Source organism: Herpailurus yagouaroundi, unplaced genomic scaffold (genome assembly GCF_014898765.1).
Source record: "Herpailurus yagouaroundi ecotype Mexico unplaced genomic scaffold, PumYag 355, whole genome shotgun sequence".
In the NCBI taxonomy this organism is placed as follows: Eukaryota; Metazoa; Chordata; class Mammalia; order Carnivora; family Felidae; genus Herpailurus; species Herpailurus yagouaroundi.
Window position 1 is genome coordinate 8,685,858 of NW_024412572.1, and position 15,807 is coordinate 8,701,664.

General features: G+C 48.6%; 1 long non-coding RNA gene across 4 annotated transcripts; it reads right to left on the minus strand.

Moving 5' to 3' along the window:
- Nucleotides 1-803: 803 nt before the first annotated feature.
- On the minus strand, nt 804-15,529 carry LOC121021986 (uncharacterized). Of its 4 annotated transcripts, XR_005786765.1 has the most exons (6): nt 15,401-15,529; nt 13,994-14,103; nt 13,524-13,628; nt 13,207-13,290; nt 12,108-12,432; nt 804-848 (listed from the first exon to the last, which is right to left on the minus strand). It is a non-coding gene; the product is annotated as an uncharacterized LOC121021986 (long non-coding RNA). The 4 variants fall into 4 exon arrangements; XR_005786763.1 differs by lacking the exon at nt 804-848 and having other exon boundaries at nt 10,886-12,432; XR_005786766.1 differs by lacking the exon at nt 804-848 and having other exon boundaries at nt 10,886-12,435.
- Between the last annotated feature and the right edge of the window lie 278 nt (nt 15,530-15,807).

Below are 15,807 nucleotides of genomic sequence, written 5' to 3' on the forward strand. Positions count from 1 at the left end.
GCCCAAAGCTCTACTCACTAATACCAGCTTCTATCTACTGAACACCCACTACGTGCCAGTTATCCCTTGTCATAATGCCACTCTCTAAAACTACACTATTATGTGGGATAATTACAGGGCCCATTTCATAGACAAGGAAACCAAGGCTCAAAGTGTGCAAGTAGGTTGCTTGAAACCAAAAAGCTGAAAAATTGCAGCGCTCCCTCTGTCTCCGAAGTCTGCTGGCCAATGCCACTCAGATCCAGAAGAAGGGGCCAGGGTTGTCACCACACTCCCAGGAGGGGCCTTCACTGCAGCTCACGGCTCTGAACAACTGCTTTCTGGCCATCAGGCTTTTACCCCTGAGTCCTGAGCCTGAGCCTGCCTCTTAAGCTCCCAGTCAGTAAAGGAAGGCTCCTGTGCCCGGGCACACATGCTGAGATTTGTTATAGTAGCCAGCTGAGGGAAGTGCCAGGCCCTTTCATCCCACATTCTGCCTTTCTCACCTGTCCCCTACTCTGGAAATAGCCTCCTGATGACAACCTCTGTTATTAAGACAGAACCAGAGGCAATACCTAAGATGTGTTCTTGCCAAGAAGTTTTAACCAGAATCTAATCAAACCTTGTAGATTTAACTTTCAGTTTATAGGAAATATAAAGATAAAGGAACAAGTTAAACAATACAATGGGGGGGGCGCCTGGGTGGCGCAGTCGGTTAAGCGTCCGACTTCAGCCAGGTCACGATCTCGCGGTCCAGGAGTTCGAGCCCCGCGTCAGGCTCTGGGCTGATGGCTCAGAGCCTGGAGCCTGTTTCCGATTCTGTGTCTCCCTCTCTCTCTGACCCTCCCCCGTTCATGCTCTGTCTCTCTCTGTCCCAAAAATAAATAAAAACGTGGAAAAAAAAATTAAAAAAAAAAAAACAATACAATGGGGAAATAATCAGACAAAATCATGGTATGAAATTGTGTATGAGATATACAGGTCAGTACCTGTCTCTTCAGGAATCGATGACACTGGGGCCCCTGGGTGGCTCAGTTGGTTAAGCAGACAACTTTGACTCAGGTCATGAACTGGTAGTTTGTGGTTTCAAGCCCCACATCGGGCTCACTGCTGTCAGTGTAGAGCGAACGTCGGATCCGCTGTCCCCCTCTCTCTACCTCTCTCTCTCTCTCTCAAAAATAAACATTAAAAAAAAACCAAAGAAACAAAAAACAAAAAAAATGAGGGGCACCTGGGTGGCTCAGTTGGTTAAGTGTCTAACTTTGGCTCAGGTCATGATCTCGTGCTTGCGTGGAGCCTGCCTGGGATTCTCTCTCTCTCTCTCTCTCTCTCTCTCTCTCTCTCTGCCCCTCCTCTCCTCTCTCTCTCTCTCTCTCCCTTAAAAAATAAACTTAAAAAAAAAAAAAGAATCACCAACACTGTAAAAGGAGAAGTAATTGTTCTAGATTAAAATGGATGAGAAAAATAACAACAAAACACAATTCATGATTCTTGATTGTGTCCTGGTTTCAAAAAACCAACCTCGAAAGGTATTTGGGGGCAGATGGGAAAACTTGAATATGGCCCTGTTATTAAATTAAATTAGATAATTATTTTCTAGGACAATATCCTTACTTTCTGGAGATGTTTCTGAAGGGGAAAATCACTGTTTGTAATTTACTTTAAAATAATTCGAAGACATAGAGATAACAGGTAGGGGTATAGAGAATAGATAGAATGAGCAAATATGGCAAAATATTTACCATTGTTGAATCTGGGTGGTAGATATATGAAGATTCTTTGTACAGTTTTTCTATTTGCATGTATTTCAAACATAATAAAAATGGGGGGGGCTTTCATAACAAAAAGTTTACAAACTAAATGAAGATGATCATAGGATGGAGACCTGAAGCCAGGGCCTCTGTTGGTCAAGTTTTGCCCAGCTGGTCTCCTCCCTTGGTGTTCTGCCCAGCTGTTGGGCTCCCCTGACACTTCAGCCTGGACTCTCTGAGGCTTGAAGGAGCTTAGAGTCGGCTGAGGCCCCTAGAAGCAGAGCAGGAAGAACTGGTTCTAGGGCTGGACAACCAAGGTGGGATTCCTAATTGGTGACTTGGAATGAAGATAAATATGTCTCCCATAAAGGGGCCCCTGAGGAAGACAGACCCTATACAGAAGAGCAAAAGTCCCTCCTGGGCATGCCTCCCAGCAAGAATAGGAACAGAGTTAAAAGCATACTAAGATATAAATGTATCTGGGCGCCTGGGTGGCGCAGTCGGTTAAGCGTCTGACTTCAGCCAGGTCACAATCTCGCGGTCCGTGAGTTCGAGCCCCGCGTCAGGCTCTGGGCTGATGGCTCAGAGCCTGGAGCCTGTTTCTGATTCTGTGTCTCCCTCTCTCTCTGCCCCTCCCCAATTCATGCTCTGTCTCTCTCTGTCCCAAAAATAAATAAAAACGTTGAAAAAAATAAAAAAATAAATAAAATTAAAAAAATAAATGTATCAATCAACACACTGTACACTTTAAACTTACAGGATGTCATGAATCAATTTTATATCAATAAAGATGGAAAAAAGAAATAGCACAGTAAGATAACGGGCAGCAAGTCTGGGCCCTGAAGTTAGAGTAGAAAGTCATTCCTGGCTATGAAGACCAAAAATGAGGTTGAGGCTCCCCAATCAATTAGCAGACTTAGCACATTTTCCATAAAACACCAGTGAACTTAACAGAATTTGAGAAAATGATCACATAACTCATATGGAAAAGTGGGCCAAAAATACAGATTTGAAGAATATTTTTAGAGATTATAAGCTCCCTGAGAAGAATCACGCCTGACTTGTCTATCTCCCCACCCAAACCCTCATTCTGCCATAGGAGCTTGCATACAACAGGTCTTCAAAAAAGTTTTTTTGTGGGGTTTTTTTTGGTATTCAAAAAATTTTTTAATTTTTTAAAATATTTATTTATTTTTGAGAGAGAGAGAAAGAGCACTACAGTGTGAGTCAGGGAGGGGCAGAGAGAGAGGGAGACACAGAATCTGAAGCAGGCTTCAGGCTCTGAGCTGTCAGCACAGAGCCCAATATGGGGATTGAACCCATGAACCATGAGATCATGACTTGAGCCAAAGTCAGACTCTTAACCAACTGAGCCACCCAGGCACCTCTTCTTTTTTTTCCTTTTAATTTTTTTGTTTATTCATTTATTTTGAGAGAGAGAGAGAACAGGTGGCAGAGGGGCAGAGAGAGAGAGAGAGAGAGAATCCCAAGAAGGCTCAGAGCTGTCAGCATGGAGCCTGATGTGGGACTCAAACTCACAAACAGTGAGATCATGACCTGAGCTGAAACCAACAGTCAGATGCTTAACTGGCTGAGTTACCCAGGAGCCCAGATAGAGTACTTCTAAGTGCAATCTAACTGAATAAATTTCTCATAGCCAGTTTTCCTTTTTCTTTTTTAATTTATTTATTTTGAGAGAAAGAGGGAGAGAGAGAGAGAGAGAGAGAGAGAGAGAGAGAATCCCAAGCAGGCTCTGTGCTGTCAGACAGAGCCCAGCTTGGGGTTCGAGCTTAACGAACCATGAGATCACGACCTGTACTGAAATCAAGAGCCAGATGCTCAGCCAACCTGTGCCACCCAGGCACCCCGGTCACAGCCAGTTTTCTTAGACATAGGAAGAAATTCCACTCCCACCTTCTTTTCCCATGTTCATTAAGGTTGTAGGGAGAATGGGAGATGTAGGACAGAATAGTCCTCTAATGGTCTCATATGTAAGCATTGGCTACCAACAGGTCAGCCAATTCTGTTAGGATCAGGACCAGGTCATATGTCTTCTGCATTCCTTCGGGTCCAGCAATGTTGGTCACAGACTAAGTGCTCAAAAAACATTTGGAAAATTGAACAGATTACATCTGAAGCCAAAGAGCACTAATCTTACTTGTATAAGGTGGAGCTCAGGGAACTTTCCAAAAGAGGGAGAAGGTATACATGGCACAGGAGGTCTGGTGGAGGGGCCATTGATTCCATATAAAACTGGACAGGAAATGCTCAAAGATGGTATCCTGGCTCTTCTGCCCTTTGGAGCCCCCCGACCTGTAAGAAGGAAACTTCCAGAGTTTCCCCATGATGAAAGTTTTAACTGGGCTACAGCTAGAGCATCTGGGTTCAGGAAAACAGGCAGTCACTTGAGCTGGCTATATTAGTAACCACCATTAAGGGGTGATTTTATTTGGTTACCTGGCCTCTGGAAAAGGAAATGGGCTATAGGCAAAGAAATTAGCAATCTAAAAGCAAGCAAATTTGTCAAGTAGAAAAGGACTCTGAGATCAGAGGCTCTAGTCCTGCATTTTACACAGCAGGGTCCAGAGAAGGGAAATACCTAGCCCTGAACCACTTCCCTTGTTAGGAGCAAAACAGGTACTAACTAGAAGCTAGCCACTGACTCCACACTCCCACCCCTTCCCACTCGGGCCAGCCTCTCCCACGAGACAGTCACTCTGCCTCACCACCCCACAGACAGTCTCACTGTTCTTCCTTCCCCAAATCCATCCATCCGCCCACAGGCCTTTGCCATCCTTCCCACTCTGTGGGTGCCATACAGTTCTGATGGGCATTGTGCTCAGAGAGCAGCAAGCTGGGACTTGTGGTCTTCCTGAGTTGTTGTTTTGGGCTGCTAAAAAAGCTGGTGGCCACTGACTGCATCGGAGATGTATGCAAAAGGCATCTGTGTTTCTTAGTGTCCCCAAACACCAGGCTCAGTGCCAAAGAAGCAGACCCTTTGTCAACAGAGATGCCTTGGCTTTGTGCACTCAGAGGGAGGCAAAAAAAAGTCTGCTGGCATCAGACTCATCTCTAGGGGAGGAGGGAAAGGGAGTCATCTACAGAAGTTCCAGTAAATGTTCTCATTTAAACAAACAACAAGAAAATAATAAGATGGAGAAAGAGCCAACGGGGCGGGGACAAGCAAACTCTTGAAATTGCATTATAATTAGAGCATAACTTTGTTCCGGATCCTCAGGTGCAGAGAGGGCTGGTGTGTTTATTAACCTGGTCAAAAGACATCAAGGCAAATTGAGTTGCAGCCTAGCCTTGCCAACGAACAATTTAGCATGCAAATGTGACTAGCACTGGGGCTCGAAGGAGACCAATAAGGTCTTGGGCAGTTGAAGAGGGAAATCCAAACTGGGCTGCCTTGAAAGTGAGGGGAGTCACTGGGGAGAACAGAGCAGGGGTGGGGACAGGTATCCTGTTTCCACCAGGGACAATTTTCATTGGTTTGATACCGGCTGATACCAAAGCTAAGAGCTAGCTGGTTGGCCCCCAAGGACTGTGCCAAGCCACAAATGGGAGTACAGCAGACTAAGGCCCAGGAAAATTTACGTGATTCTGTGCCAGTATTAACCCAGCAGGAATGCCTACCGATCAGCACCGCTGCTCCAAGGCCAGGAGGGCATTGCCAGGGTGTTTGCCCAGCAGAAACTAGCATGTGGGCCCCAAAGAAACCTTTCAGAGTAGGCGGAGGGCAGCCTATACCCCTGTGAATCACTCTCTGGTGGTTTTGCTGTGGTTTCAGAACCCGTGGCTAGGGCAGAGGGACCACGAGGGCCCCTGGCCGGGTTGCTTTCTCTTCTCCCAGCTGCTTCTGTCTCTCTCTCAGGCTCCTGGACACAAAACAGCTGAGCAGATAAACAAGTCACCACCTGCTCCCTCCTCCCCCATGACACCGCCCCTGTCCCCAAGTCCCACCCCTTCTTCCTAGCATTCTCTCCCTCCATTCCTCCCTGAAGCCAAACTTCCCAGCAGCAGCAGCTGCCATCGGCTCTCCCCTCCTGTGCCTGCCTCCCCAGCACACCCTCAGCTCGCCCCTCCACAGCCCCCCTCTGCCCCTTGCTCCCCACCAATGGCAAATGAGGAACATGTGTACAGAGCCCTGGGCTCTCCCCCTTCCCAGAGCCATTTCAAACAAAACAGTTGTGCTTTCTGAAAGTAATTCGTGGAGCTCTGGGTCCCCAAGGAAAATGAGTTTATGGCATCCACAGCCCTGGAGCCAGTGAGTGTCTGGCCACTTGGCCCAGAGCCCCTCTGCCAAGCACAGGAAAGCTAGAAGGAAGGGGTTAACCTGAGCAGAAGCCAGGAGGGGCCCAGCTCCAATCCAGACTGCAGGGGAGGCAGATCCCTGGGATGGAGGGCAGCAGGAAACAGCTCAGAGAGGCCAGGAGGCCAAGGCCCAGTTTAAACCCTGAATAAAGGCCATCTTTTTGGTAGCCTGCATGCATGCTCTCTCTCTCTCTCTCTCTCTCTCTCTCTCTCTCTCTCTCTCTCTCACACACACACACACACACACACACACACACACACACACGGTATATTCTTATTACCAAAATAAAGGTTGTCACAACAGACTCTGGTAGGCAGAAGCTCTGAGTTGGTGCTGTTTAATAAGTCCCCAGTGCCAATTGTAGGCATTACTGAAGACCTCGGTGGGTGGATGAGTGCCTCCCAGGGAGGGGAGGTGTGTGTCAGGAGGATCCCCCAGAGGACTCCTTGGCAATTTAGAGTTTAAATTTGGGTTACTACTGGCTCACCTGAGTTCTCAGAAGCTGAAGCCAATGTAACTGGGAAGACAGTGTACTAGCCTGTCTTCACCCTCAGGCTTCCCTAGTTCCTCAGAGCTCTCAAAAAAAAAAAATTGTAGGGGCACCTGGGTGGCTCAGTCAGTTAAGCATTTGACTTTGGCTCAGGTCATGATCTCATGGTTCATGGGTTTGAGCCCTACAGTGGGCTTTGTGCTGACAGCTCAGGGCCTGGAGCCTGCTTCGGATTCTGTGTCTCCCTCTGTCTCTGCCCCTCCCGTGCTCACACTCTTTCTCTGTCTCTCAGAAATGAATAAACATTATAAACAAATAAACTGTAAAAATTGTAATTGAAGTATACTTGACATACAACTCAGAGCTCTCTCTTTACTGTTTTATAGACAAGCAGGGAGTGGATTTGTTTGAGGAAAATAAACCTGGCTTCCATTTGCTAAATGTTTCAAATCTGTTTGCATAAACCAATGCTATTTTGTGGAAAGTAGCAGCAACATTAGACTGGATAGCAAGGAGCTGGGTTTGAAACGGTGAATGGTGGAATGACCCTGGACAAGTTACATTACCTCTCTGAGCCTGTTCTCTCATCGGTAAAATGGAAATACTATCACTACTCCATATTCTTCAGGTGAAGTGAAGTGACAAGGCAAAGTTAATGAAACATGCCTGCAACACCAAGCATTCTGCTGAGGCCCCACCTGGTGCTCGGTAAAATTGTTTATATTCTGTGGGAGACAAAATGGAAACACCAAACGGAAAATGGACAGTGGAAAGGCGGGTGCAAACCCAGAGACTCTGAAAAGGTCCATGTAGAACCACTGCATGAGGTGGGAGGAGGCAGGTGAAATATTCCAGGTAGAAGTAAGTGAACACTTCTTCCCTCCTTCTCCTTGGAGAGCAGGGTTTCCCAGCCTCAGCACTACTGACATTTTGGGTCAAGGAATTCTTTGCTGTGGGGACCTGTCTGGTGCCTTACAGGATTTTCGGTAGCATCCCTGGCCTCCACCCACTAGATGCTGGTACCACCAACCCCTCCTTATGACAATCGAAATGTCTCCAGACACTAGCTGGGTGTCCCCTGGGGGCAAAAGAGGACCTGGCTGAGAACTGGTGTCAGGAGCTAGGAGAACAGGCCTCCTTTTAGGAGTCTGAACCAGGGCTGTGCTCATAGTACGGAGTCAGTAAATGTTAGGATAGATGCTCGCTGATACCTTTCTTTTAAGCAAGAGAGGCTCTCACAACCCGAGAAGGAAGATGTAGTCATGGAAAAGGCAATGAGTGACCATTCTAAGAAATATGGTGGGTGTGGGAAGGGGAAGGAGCAGCAGTGGCTGCTATTGAACAGGCTGGAAGGAGAGGCTGGCCAGTGCCCACCACTGACCTCCCCCACCCTCCCTCCAGGAGGCACTCACTGTCTTAGAGGGAATTCCCCACTTCTGGACTTTCCTCTCACCTTATTTGAAGAATAGAGTTGAATTTGTGCATCAAAGTGGAGAATGATTCAGGGTGGTAGGAGTCAGATCTGTTTCTGCCCTTGCTTTGTAACTAATGAGACGTGTGCCCTTAGACAAGCCATTTCATCTCTCTGCAACTGTTTCTTTGGCTGTGAAATGTGGGAGTTAAGAGTTGATGAGAGCTAAGGTCCCTTCCAGCTGGAAGTTCTAAGGCCTGTGAGCACCACAAATGTGATTAAACCAACTGGCTAATTAGGGCAACGTAAAGTTCCGTCTTACTGCACTTCAAGCCAGCAGTGTAATTCTCCACTTCTCTTTGTTAAGACCTATTGCTGCCAGAAAAGCTTTTGCAAATTCCTACTAGAAAGCACTGTGCTAGCCACTGTGGGAGAGAGAAGACTTTCACTCTTTCCTTCGCAATCTCATTAAAGAAAAAAATAATTCTAATTAAAGGCCATGAATTAAAAATGCCTCATACCCCCCAATGGCTTCAAAGTGAGGCCAACCTGCGTTAGAAGGCTAGCTCCGTACTAGGATTCCTCAGGCAATCCACTGAATCTGTTTCTTCATCTGTGAAACTGGCATAATAATAGCACCAATGTTACAGGGTAAAATTGTAAGGGTTAAATACTTGCAAGAAAATTAGCATGGTGCTTGGCATGTAAATAAGTGCAAAAAATTTTTTTTTGTTTGTAGCAAACACTTGTTGGATACTCTGAACCAGGCACTGTGCTCGGCCCTGGGAACATGGAGATGGGAGACAGGGCTCTACCTCTGGAGAAGCTCACCTGATGGTGGGCAAAGAAACAAGGACCAGCTACAGTGCCCTGAGAGGGCTATGATGGAGCAGGGTAGGAGGAGGACTGTGGACACAGGGAAACATCCGGCCCTGATCACAGGACACGGAGCGGAAATAATGTCTGCGCTGGGTCTTGAAGCACGGCCAATGGTCTTCACTCAGATTAAGGAGGCAGAACATTCCAGATGAGAGAACACATGTGCGAAGGAGCCAAATGCCCTGTGCTTCTGCAGAAACTGCGTGCACTGGATCATGGCTGAGTACATATGGGATAGTGGTCATAAGTGAGCCTGGATGTTAGTTCCCAAAGGGACCTGCACAAGAAATACTTCTTTTATCAGACACACTATTTCCCTTTTTGACACAACCACCAGGCAGCTCAGAGCTGATTTTTAGGCTCAGTGTTACACACTTCCCTGAATCTAGTATTTCTAGTATTTCTAGAATCTAGAATTTCTAGTATCTAGAATCTAGTATTTCTAGATTCTAGTATTTGGTTTTATCCATTAATTATAAACTACCTTAATTCCTTTTTGAGTAAGGATGGCACATGAGTAAATGAATGAATGAATGAACTGTGAAATACAAGAGTGCATGGATAAGAATGAAGTCAAGTCTTGTAGGGTGAGCTCCCCCAGGGTGGTGAGTTTGTTGTGTTCGCAGCTGTATCACCAGTACCTGGGCCAGTACCGGGCACACCATGGGAGCTCAACAAACCACTGCTGACTCAGAGAGTGACATTAGGAATTTTCACCTAAAAAAAGCCTTCTCTGTAAGATACAAAAGAACTGACCTGTGGGGCCATTCCCTGGCCCTATCACACCTTTGGGCTCCATATTGGACTTCCTTGTATATTGTTCCCCACTTGTTTGGGCTCATGGCCTTGCTGTTCCAGCCAGATGGCATGCTATACCTCACGGACAGATGCTTTGCCATATATGTCAGTGTCTCCCAAACCACACTTAGCACAGAGCTTGTCCCAAAGCAGCCTCCCTAAATTTCTGTGGTTTTAGCCTGATAAACACCTGCAATCCTTTGTAGTTGAAAAAGGGTGAGCAACCAGGACCCTTCCAAGTCAGGTTGGACTGGTTTTCCTCCCTGACCATGCATTTGACTGCATGGAATAGTATTTCTTTCATTCATCCAATTGATCAATGACTATTTGCTGGATGAAGGAAGGAAAGAACTGCTTCTTATTGGTGTGTTGAAGGCCTTTGTGCATTTTTATCAACTGCATTTGACCCCCCTCCCACAAAAGGCAGGGAAGGCAAGGAGGAGCTGCTGGTCCTCTGGAGAAGGGACAGAGGCTCCAAGGGAGAGAGGACAGAGGGGGATGGCAGGTGTGTAAAAGCCACGGGCACTGCTGCTCTCACACCCGGTAGACCTCTTCTCTCAGCTCTCCTCAAGAGTCAGCATCAGGCCAATGACTGGGGTAGGTGACACACGGAGCACTCATGGCCTAGCTGGGCCCAGTGCTGGGTCCCGAATGGCCTCTCTCACACCTTCCTTCCTTCCTCCTTCGCCTTCTTCCTCCCTCTCCCTGTCTCTCCCTGCCTCTCTTAGTGAAAGGACTCCCTTGACAAGAGTATAAGGTTTCAATTGCCTGTGTCTTGGGAAATTACAAGATCTTTCCCCCTTTCTCTTTTTAACCAGGATTACACATTCAGAGTAAGTTGGCTCCCAGGGCCTGCCCAGCTGCTGCAGGGCTGGAGGATGCCAGAGACTTCTGGGCTTGGCCACCCAGTGCAGGGTGGTCAGGTCACAGTGAAAGCCACCAGGCCTGCTCTCCCCTCTTCAGAACTCCAGAACCCCCCTTTCAGAATTCTGAGAGTCCCAGGCGTCCTTGCAGAGGAGGGGGGTGCAGCTCAGACCTGCCCTCCCCGGTCAGGCGTCTGGCCACCAAGTCTCCTTCCATTCCAAGGACAACTACAGCAGGAGGGAAAGATGGGAGACACCAGGTTATTTGTGATCTGACCATTCTCCTTTGGAAAGAGAAGCATTTCACAATATATACATGGAGTAAACCATTTTTTTATATCTTAAACTCATACAAATTATATGTTAATTATATCTCAATAAAAAATGGGTTAAAAAGAAAGAGAAGCAGGCCAAGAGGGTAGATAAGATTATGAGAACAGCAAAGGGGAGAGAGTGAAGAGAGACAAAAAAAAGGAGGGACTCTGCAAATTTCCTGTAGCCGTGGGCCCTGAGCTCTGGCCACCAAGAGGAAGTGGGGTTCTGAGGACATGGCCTGAAACAGTCTTCTTCAGAAAATTAGAAAGGATCAAGGGGCACCTGCTGGCTTAGTTGGTAGAGCATATGACTCTTGATCTTGAGTTCAAGGCCCACATTGGGCATGGAGCCTACTTAAAAAAAAAGAAAGAAAATTAGAAAAGTTCAAAATAGCGATTTTGGAGTGCAGGAGGAAGGCTGAGCTCTTCCATCATCAGTAACATTCACTGGGTACAGCTCTTCTCTACACTGATAATCAGAGCAAGTTGCTCCTGGGTGTAAAAGTGCACATACTGTTCCCTAATTTGAAAGGCCTGGGAAATGTGGCCACGTTTTGGCCATTCCCCCCGACTCATGGACAGTGGAGGTTGTGCGCTCATAGCACATTGGAGGCTAGGCATCGCCAACGCCCTGATTGTACAGGGGGAAACCCTTGTTCTAGTGATGAAACCTACTCCAAGACCCAGGCCCCAACACACTGCCTCCCCCTCACACACCAGAGCAGGGGGTGCGGGGTGGGGGGTGGCCAACTAATGCCTGAGTGCAAAGTGATTTAAACAAATGAAATAGACACGGTGCCAAGGTACACAGGCTGTGGTTGTGGAGTTGGGTTCTTGAGGCAGAGTTTGGAAGTGGAAACAGTCAACTTTTGGCCTTTGAAGGTCTCTGAAAGGCCAGGCTGCTGTCAGCCTTCCCCAGTCCCCCAGGGCTCCTGCTTGGCTGCTGGGCGCTTGGTATTTTCCAGGACACAATATTGGGCACCTTAAAAGAAGACTGAGGGGAGTCAGGATCAGCGTCTGGCTCAGATTTCCTTACTCGGGGCGGACACGGTCTTAGGAAACTGCCCACAGTGCACAGTCCTATCATTCAAATGAAACATAAAACCCCAGCCCTGGGGAGTCACACGTGGTCACCAAGGACACCCCGGCCTGGGGCTAAGCCAAGGGCATTAGCCTGGGCGGCTCAGGACTGCTCCGCAGCTGGGATCAGTCCTTTTCTCAGACCCCCCCAGTACCACCCCACTCAGGACCCTCTCAGGACCCTCCAGCTGGTCCCTCTTAAGTGCAATATTCCCTGTGCTTACCTTGGGGCTCACTGTGCTATGGAAACAGCATGCAACTTCCCAGGTTATGAGAAATAACTTTCCTAAGAGTGTCACCAGCTGCAGACGCCCCTGTCATAAACTGTCCCAGCTCTAAGCCGCCTAGGGCTTTTATCCCCTCCCTCTTAGCTACTCATTACCCAGCTTAATTAGGCCAGGAAATGCTCACGCAGAGGACACTCTCGGCAGGAGGCGAGGCTGGAGGAGAGATTCTCAGCAGCTCCACTTCCTGAGGCTGGAGCTGGGGGCTGGGGAAAGCCTGGTGAAGGACTGTGGAGATGGCAGGGCTGTGTCCTCCAGCGAACAGCTGCTGGGAAGGAGGCAGAGATGCGCACATTTGCTCCTCGGGCCCTCCAGGGAGCTGAGGGTTGTACTTGTTTACGGGAACAGCACCGGATCTGAAAGCTTGGATGCGCCTACTCACCCCCACGTTCCCCTCCCATCTCAATTAACCAGCCCCACCCCCCCAACCCCACGCTTTCACCCTCCTAACCACTTACAGTATTTCAGCCCAGTCTCTGACATAATCACAGCCAGACACAGCCTGAGACTGCCTCCCGTGTTCGGCCAGCCCCTGACCTTCACCCTAAACTGCTTTGGTTGTTTGTGTGGCCGGCTAGGCCTCCCCAGGAAGATAACGCCAAGGTTCTTATGAGGTGAATGCAGGAATGAGTTTGCCTTTCTGCTGCAGTGGTGGGCGAGAGGCAGGTAACACTGTCTGGTGGTTAATACAGGGGATTGAGAGTCTGAAGTCCAGCCTTGCTGTCCTCTGTAATTCTGTGACCTTGGATAAACTGTTTCATCTTTCTGAGCCTCAGTTTCCTTAGCTGTGAAAACAGAGAGAGTGCTACCGACCTCCTGCGAGGCTGAGACTATCTACTATATCCTCATGGCAGAGAACGTTCAGGAGGCACTAGCGGGTGTTACCTTTTCAGGACTTTGGCCAGTGGGCTTTGCCTCTGAGCAGTGAGGAGGTCTGCGTTTAGGGATGCCCCACCCCCACTTCTCTTTAAGGGAAACCTAAGAAAAGGGGAAAGTAATATTGGAGTTCTTAAGATCTATCAGAGCCATTCATACTTACATGATTTCACTTAATTATTCAATTATCTGTTGAGGCTTCTGGATACAAGTGAGTGAACTGAGGCTCAGACAGGGTGGGTGATAGCTGAAAGGCAGAGCAGATCATGGGTTACAGGATCTGGTAAGTCTGAGACTGTGCCATGGCCTGGAAATGTCAGGCCACCAGCCTACAGTGAGGAGGGTGACCTGAATCCCAGCACCAACCAGCAGATCGTCACTCTCCAAGAGGGGATTTTGAAGGCTTAGAGTCAGAATGTCATCCAAGAATGAGTCTGTCTGTGGTGGCTCTCTAGTCCCAAGGAACACACACCCACCGACCTTTTCAACAGTTCCTGGGTTCTGTTTTATGCCTTGCTGCTTCCATTGCAACAATGTTTTCTGAGAAAATGTACATTTCTTGACAAGTGACCTCATTTCCCTCACCTGTAGGAAGACAAAAATGATTCTTGGCTCTCGGATATCCAATAGTGCCATGATCAGAAGGTTCTTGTAACTTTGAAAAGTGCTTCCCATTCTACCAAGAAAAAATGAAAATGTTCCATAGTAGAGATGGGGTGGGGGTGTTGAGGAGGATGGGGACCTCCAATTCTATTCAGAGGAGGGCAGTAGTCTGTTTCCCCACAGAGAACACCTGGGGACCTAGGTCCTCCCCCACCCCAAGGGAATCTTTGTCTGCTTTTGATCCACCTGAGAAATGGCACCCCTACCTCCCTAAACTCCTGTCCAGTGGTTTTGGGGGTCCACTGTTTTTAGGGGTCCATTTACTTGACCGGTAAAGTGGTTCTCACTTGAAATCCATAAAAGCAAAGGAAACTCCCAGCTGAGCAGTCAGGCGCACACTGAACCTTGGAATCCTAAACCTTGAGGGTCTCAGGCTTCATTGCTCTCTACTCGTGATCTGAGGTGAGTGAAGACAGGATAACACAAACAACTCAGCGATTTCCCAGGATGCTAGAAATGTTCTCGTGCAGAACTTCTCTGCAGCTCTAGGGAATAAGACTTGAGTAAAGTTCCAGGGAAGCAGTGTGGGCTTTAGGCACAGAAGGCCCTAAGCTGTTGGCAAATCATTCTGACTGGCCAAGGAGGCAAGGCCCATGCGGGTGGGGGATGAAGGTTTAGGAAGGCGTAGGATGGCCTGTGCACTGGGCAAGGTGCGGGGCCTTCCACCCCAGGACTCCGTTTACAAGGGTGTCGTGAAGTATGAGCTCAGAAGGGTGAGGGTGGGGGAGAGAGCTGCTGGGACACAGAACCAGGACACCGTCTCTGGCACACAGGAATTTCCCTTTCGGCACCATCTGCCGCACCTTTTAGGCCTGGCTCTCCTTCCTTCAATCTATGCCCCACCCCTCCCTCTTCCCACCCACTGGGAGGCATCCTCTTCCTCCACGGAGTGGGGGGGGGGGGCTCCCACAACAAGGCAGGAGTGGGAGATGCTGCCTCGCCCTGAGCAGCTTGGGGGCAAACATCTGCTCACTGTCATTGTTTCTCGATACTTAGGGGGTGGGAGGGATCTGGTGGAGCTCAACAGAACCACACACAAGAGCTGCACTTTGGTGTCTCCTCCTCCAAGGGAGCAGGAAAAAGCTGAAAATTCCCCTGGGTCTCAGAGGAGGGATTTTCAACGTGTCGTTCCCACAGGGCGGGGGCTGCTGCTGGCAGAGGAGCTGGAGGAAGGGTGATACTCACCCTCCTTGGCAACACCCCTCATTTGTTCCCTGGCTCCCTGGTGCCTGGCAAGGCCACGTGGCTGAGGGATACAGTCACCTGTGTCCCTCCCTCCCCTCTGGGTCTGCCCCTGTGCCACTTCTAACCACCAGGCTTGCAGCTGAGCACCTGGAGTCTTGGGTGTAGGCAGGCGTTCATCTCACCAAACGGGCCGATTGCCAGGGTGAGGGCCCTGAATCACACATACCACAGGGACTGTAGGTTCACACAGTCACCAGCTAACCCGCTCAGGAAATGCAGGGATTTGTTCCAGCATCTTCCTTGGCAACCCCACCTACCTAACACCAAGTTTCAAATGCCAGGTTTGAGATAGAGGGAACCACCGTGAAGTGATTCTGGAAGTATTGGTGTTAGGGATGTAGTGGTAAACAGAGAGGATGAAGCAGGCCCCTGCTCAGGGGATGCCCTGCGGTCTGCTGGAGGGGTAAGCGCCACAGGTGGTAAGCCCCAATGCAGATAGAAGGACAGACCGTGGGGAGCCCAGGAGGTAAGTGAGAGCTGCAGCAGGTGAAGGGAAGGTATCTCTGAGGAAGTGACATTTAAGCTGAAGTGAGCAGAGGTTAGGCAGGCTTGGCTAGTCTGGCAGGTGGCTGCCAGAGTTAAAGTTCTAAGACAGTATGAGGCAACACATTCCAGAACCCAGGCAGGCTCCAAGTCAGAGTTCTGATTCTGGGCTTTCTAATGATTCATTGTGTGGTCAGACTAGCAGCCCTTAATTACCCTATGGACGATGCTATCAGACTGTCTCCCAAGGATAAGAAATGTGTGCCTTAAAAGTGTTCTGAGATCTCCAGACAAGACCCAGCATATTGTTATTATCAGTGGCAACATGTTATTTCTAGTTTCTACCCACTCCACAAAAATAAGAGCCTTCTCA